This window comes from Tachyglossus aculeatus, chromosome 1 (assembly GCF_015852505.1).
Source record: "Tachyglossus aculeatus isolate mTacAcu1 chromosome 1, mTacAcu1.pri, whole genome shotgun sequence".
Lineage (NCBI taxonomy): Eukaryota > Metazoa > Chordata > Mammalia > Monotremata > Tachyglossidae > Tachyglossus > Tachyglossus aculeatus.
In genome coordinates, this window is record NC_052066.1 from 93,618,240 (window position 1) to 93,623,836 (window position 5,597).

A 5,597-nucleotide genomic window follows, 5' to 3' on the forward strand; every position below is an offset into this window, starting at 1 on the left:
TGTTTACAGAAGACACATCTAAAGCACATCTGCTTAGAGAAGCAGCGTGGCTCACCGGAAAGAGCCCGGGCTTTGGAGTCAGAGGTCATGGGTTCAAATCCCTGCTCTGCCAATTGTCAGCTGTGTGACTTTGGGCAAGTCATTTAACTTCTCTGCGCCTCAGTTACCTCATCTGTAAAATAGGGATTGACTGTGAGCCCCCCGTGGGCCAACCTGATCACCTTGTAACCTCCCCAGTGCTTAGAACAGTGCTTTGCACATAGTAAGTACTTAATAAATGTTATCATTTGTCTCCCCCTTCTAGACTGTGAGCCCACTGTCGGGTAGGGACTGTCTCTATATGTTGCCAACTTGTACTTCCCAAGCACTTAGTACAGTGCTCGGCACACATTAAGCACTCAATAAATACGATTGATTGATTGATTGATCTGGCTTCAGGAGCAACTAGTCCAGTACCACTCAGCTTCCAATGGCGAGACAGGATTACCAACAATGGCATCTAGGAACACAATTGACTCATAAATTTCTAGGCTGTAAACCCGGTGTGGTCAGGGATTGCCTCTCTTTATTCCTGAATTGTACTCTCCAGGCACTCTGCACACAGTAAGTGCTCAATAAATACAATTGAATGAATGAATGAATCAGCTGCAAAGCGATAATAATCATGGTATTTGTTAATCGTTTATTATGTGCGAAACACATACTAAACACTAGATACATGACAATCAGGTGGACGCAGCCTCTGTCCCACATGAGGCTCACAGTCTAAGGGGGAGGGAGGACAGAGATTTAAACCCCATTTTACAGGAAACTGAGGCACAGAGAAGCTAAGTGACTTACCGAAGATCACACAGCTTGCAAGTGGGAGAACAGGGTTTAGAATTCATATCATCTGACTCGCAAGGTGGTGCTCTCATCCCTCAGCCACGCTACAATGTTCACGAGGCATGACTGTCAGTCAGTCAGTCATATTTATTTACTGTATGCAGAGCACTGTAGTAAGTGCTTGGGAAAGTAAAGTACAACAATAAACAGACACATTCTCTGCCTGCAACGAGTTTACAATCTAGAAGGTTGGGTGGGAATGAATGAAGACAGTGGAAGATAGCATTGAAACAGAGTGGCCTAGTGGAGACAGCACAGGCCTGGGAGTCAGAAGAACCTGGGTTCTAATCCCGGTTCTACTGTGTGACCTTGGGCAAGTCACTTTACTTCTCTGTGCCTCAGTTTTCTCAACCGAAAAATGAGAATACCTTTTGTCCCGCCTACCTAGACTGTGAGCCCCATGAGGGACAGGGACTGTGTCTGACCCAATTCACTTGTACCTACCCCAGCGTTTAGAACAGTGTTTGACATGTAGTAAGTGCTTAACAAATGACATAAAAAAAGACAGCAGGCAATCCAGTCATCTGCTTCATGGTTAACTTCAAGGGTACATTCATCAGCCCCTCTCAGGGTCACACCTGGAGAGTTTCCAGTACTCTACCAATCTCTACTATGGGAGGGAGAGTGAAGCAGAGGCATACCCATTCCATTCCTAGCTTGGCCAGTGGCTAGTGAGTGGAAGGCAATCTGCTACAAGTCAAAACTTACCTTTGCTGGGCAGCAGCAGCATGAGAGAGAGTCCAGGGCGGAGACTCTAGTTTACTGCATGGAAGGATGCAATGGTAAACCATGTCTGTACTTTTACCAAAAAAACTTTATGGATATACTACCAGAATGACTGCGGATGGAGGTGGGGTGATCTGGGAGAGATGTGACCATGGCATCGTTAAGGGTCGGAGAAGACTCGACGGCGTAAGACAAGACAAGGCATTCACTAGCCTGAAGTTAACAGAACAGTCTCAAACATGCTGAAATAAGCATGGGGCATTGTTGTGAGATGGGTGGCAGCAGCAGAACAGCCTAGTGGACATTGACTAGGAGAGGGATTGCTCTCTTTCAGCAAAAGCATTGCAAAGACAGGGATTCCAAGAGGCAGGCTTGCAAATCAGGACCTGGGTGGGTCAATCCTATTAACCCAGTAAGGACCCATCTCTACATGCAAATAAAAAAGGGAATGAAAGTTTGCTAGACCTCAGATATATTGTGAACTTCCTGCTAGACTGTCAGCTCTTTGAGGGCAGGCATCATGTCTACCTACTATACTGCACTTTCCCAAGCACTTAGAACACTGCTCATTCATTCATTCAATCGCATTTATTGAGCACTTACTGTGTGCAGAGCACTAAGCACTTGGGAACTACAACTCAGCAACAAAAAGAAACAATCCCCCTGCCACAATGGGCTCACAGTCTCAATCGCTTCCATCAACTTTTCTACCATACTCTCTGATATGGCCAGGATCCAATAAAGTATAGTTTCATTGCCAAGAATGAATAACAGCCACTCTCTCTCTCTCTCTCTGGATGAATTCAATCATATTTATTGAGTGCTTACTGTGTGCAGAGCACTGTCCTAAGCACTTGGAAAGTACAATACAGTATTAAAGAGAGACAATCCCTGCCACAATGGGTGCTCAGTCTAGAAAGGGGTGGACAGACATCAAAACAAGTAAACATGCATCAATATAAACGAATAAAATGATAGTTATATACAAATATAAATAAGTGCTGTCGGATGGGGATGGGGGAAGAGCAAAGGGAGTGAATCGAGGTGACGCGCAAGGGACGGGGAGCTGTGGAAAAGGGGGGTTAGTCTGGGAAGACCTCTTGGAGGAGGTGTGCCTTCAGTTGGGATTTAAAGGGGGAGTGAGAGTGAGTGGAGGATTTGAGGAGGGAGGGCGTTCCAGGCCAGAGGTAGGACTTGGGCCAGGTGTCTGGGGCAATCCTCTAAATGAATCAACAACACAGAACCTGAGGAAAGAAACAGCAAAAACAAGCCACAAGTACTTCAGGGGAAATTGATTTAGTTTCTCATTCCTTCCCTTGCCCCTAATTCTTTTTTTGTGTCTGTATCTGTAGGCGTGTTTGCTGTTCTCGCTGCCTCATTATGATTTGAGAAAACATGAGCATTTCAGACTGGGATACACCAAAGTTTTCAAATGAAAAATTTAGGGAAAAATAATGACTGTTTTACCTTTTCACTTTTGTCAAGTTTTGGAGCTCATGTTTCCTGAATTTTATTCCAAAACAAGGAGGTCTTTTAGAGTCTGGAACCTCTAATAAGGTGATGAATATGGTACTTTAGGCTGGGTTACTGCAAACCAGTTTGGAGTAATTTGATCTACTTTCAGCTCCATGATTTCTGAGGTCAATTCTGATATTTCTTCTACTTTGTAGGTGTTTATAAAAGTCACGCATAAAGGTGTTTTAAAAATAGAAAAGTTACCAATCTAAATATGAAAATATTTCCAAGTGACATTACAGCCTGATCCAAGATATAATGGGAGCAGTAAGAGTCATGCAAGGTTCAAGAAGACTGCCATCTGTTTATAAGTGCAGCTAACCCTGGAATAGCCTTTCTGCTACTGAAAACCTTTGCTGCAACCTTAGCCCCAAGGCTGATCTAATCTCCTCGACTCATTAGTGAAATGCTTTTTTTGCCATTTAATGCAAAGTGATCAGAATTAAAGCAAACTCATTATAATTATAATTATAGTAATTATAGTACAGAGCCCAGGCCCAGGACTCAGAAGGACTTGGGTTGTAATCCCAGCTCTGCCACATGTCTCTTCACATAGAGAAGCATCGTGGCCTAGTGGAAAGAGCACGGGCTTGGGAGTCAGAGGTCATGGGTTCTAATCCCAGCTCCATTTGTCAGCTGTGTGACTTTGGGCAAGTCACTTAACTTCTCTGTGCCTCAGTTACCTCATCTGTACAATGGGGATTAAGCCTGTGAGCCGCACGTGGGACAATCTGATCACCTTATATCCCCCCCAGCGCTAACAGTGCTTTGCACATAGTAAGCACTTAATAAATGCCATTATTGTTATGTCTGCTGTGTGACCTTGGGCAAAACACTTCACTTAGCCACACTGTCTATTCCCCATTTTACAGATAAGGTAACTGAGGCCCAGAGAAGTGAAGTAACTTCCCCAAGGTCACACAGCAGAAAAGTGGCAGAGGTCCTTCTGACTCTCAGGACCCTGATCTATCCATTAGGCCCTGCTGCTTCTCCTAAGTGATTTCCTGAAGCATTCCCAAAAGCTAAAGAAGCCACACCCACATCATGTTGAATAGACGACAGACAGAGTTGAGTTGGAAATAGGAAAACTACATAGCCACCGATTTAGCTTTCCAGCGGTCTTTCATCCAGTAATCTGGAACATACTTATTGCCTCTTTTATTTTTAAATCATGTTTACATGACACCAGCAGGTGCTATTGCACTGAAGACTTCAGGGCACACAGCTGTTTTACACACTCAGTGAATACGTGCGCATTGTTTCATGGTGATCATTTTCCCTCATCCCATGTTCCTGGCTCTGTCCCTGATGGGCTACTCCTGTTTCTCTCTTTAGTTCGGGCTTTATTCTGGGTCTTCTCAGTTGCTCTTTCTTTCCTGCCTTCTTTCAAGGAAGAGATTTCTGCACACATTTTATACTAGATGAATAATTATTGTGTTTGTTGAGCACTTACTAGGTATGATGCACTGTTAGAGAAGCAGCGTGACTTAGTGGATAGAGCATCAGCCTGGGAGTCAGAAAGACCTGAGCTACAATGCCAGCTCCGCCAATTGTCTGCTATATGACCTTGGGCAAGTTAGTTCACTTCTCTGGGACTCATATAGGGATCAAGAGTGTGAGCCCCATGTGGAACAGGAACCGTGTACAAACTGATTAGTTTGTATCTACTTCAGGGCTTAGAATAGTGCTTGGTACATAGTAAGTGCTTAACAAATACCACTATTATTATAATTATTACAATTATTATTATTCTTAGCCTTATGGTAGATTCAAGCAGTGTGGCTTAGGGGAAAGAACCCAGGCCTAGGAGTCAGAGGACCTGGGTTCTAATCCCAGCTCCATCACTTACCTGCTATGTGACCTTGGGCAAGTCACTTACCTTCTCTGTGCCTCAGTTGCCTCATCTGCAAAATGGGGATTCAATAACTGTTCTCCTGCCTGATTGTCTTGTACCTACCCTAGAACTAGTACAGTGCTTGGCACATAGCAAGCGGTTAACATGATTACTATGCATGATAATCAGGTTGGACACAGTTCCTGTCCCACATGAGGCTCACAGCCTAAGTAGGAGGGAAAGGCCTTAGCTCACTACCATCTCAGCTGCATAATTGCAGGAAAATGACTCTAAAGGTGGTGCAAATTGTGCACAGAGACATATGAGCATGGGAAATCAGGTCCTTAAAAATCCAATTAAACACCATCACTTTTTGGCTCAAGGGAACTGTAGTTCCTTGGCATTGCCCTCCAATTCAAAGGACACACTGCTGTTAGTGAGGTGGCATCCATAAGGGTGAGTATATTGAGAGGAAATTTTTTGCATCTCTTGTATTTAAGAAAGAACCTCTTTAGATTGGAGAACCCCAAGGATGTGTGTGTGTGTGTGTGTGTGTGTGTGTGTGTGTGTGTGTGTGTGTGTGTGTGTGTGTGTGTGTGTGTGTAAATCCAACTGTGGATTCTTTCCCAGTGCTTAG

The 5,597-nt window shown here is 44.1% G+C and overlaps 1 non-coding gene across 1 annotated transcript; it reads left to right on the forward strand.

The window, feature by feature from the left end:
* Positions 1-1,445: 1,445 nt before the first annotated feature.
* LOC119937540 lies at positions 1,446-1,583 on the forward strand. The gene has a single exon (XR_005454151.1). It is a non-coding gene; the product is annotated as a small nucleolar RNA SNORA7 (small nucleolar RNA).
* Positions 1,584-5,597: the final 4,014 nt, after the last annotated feature.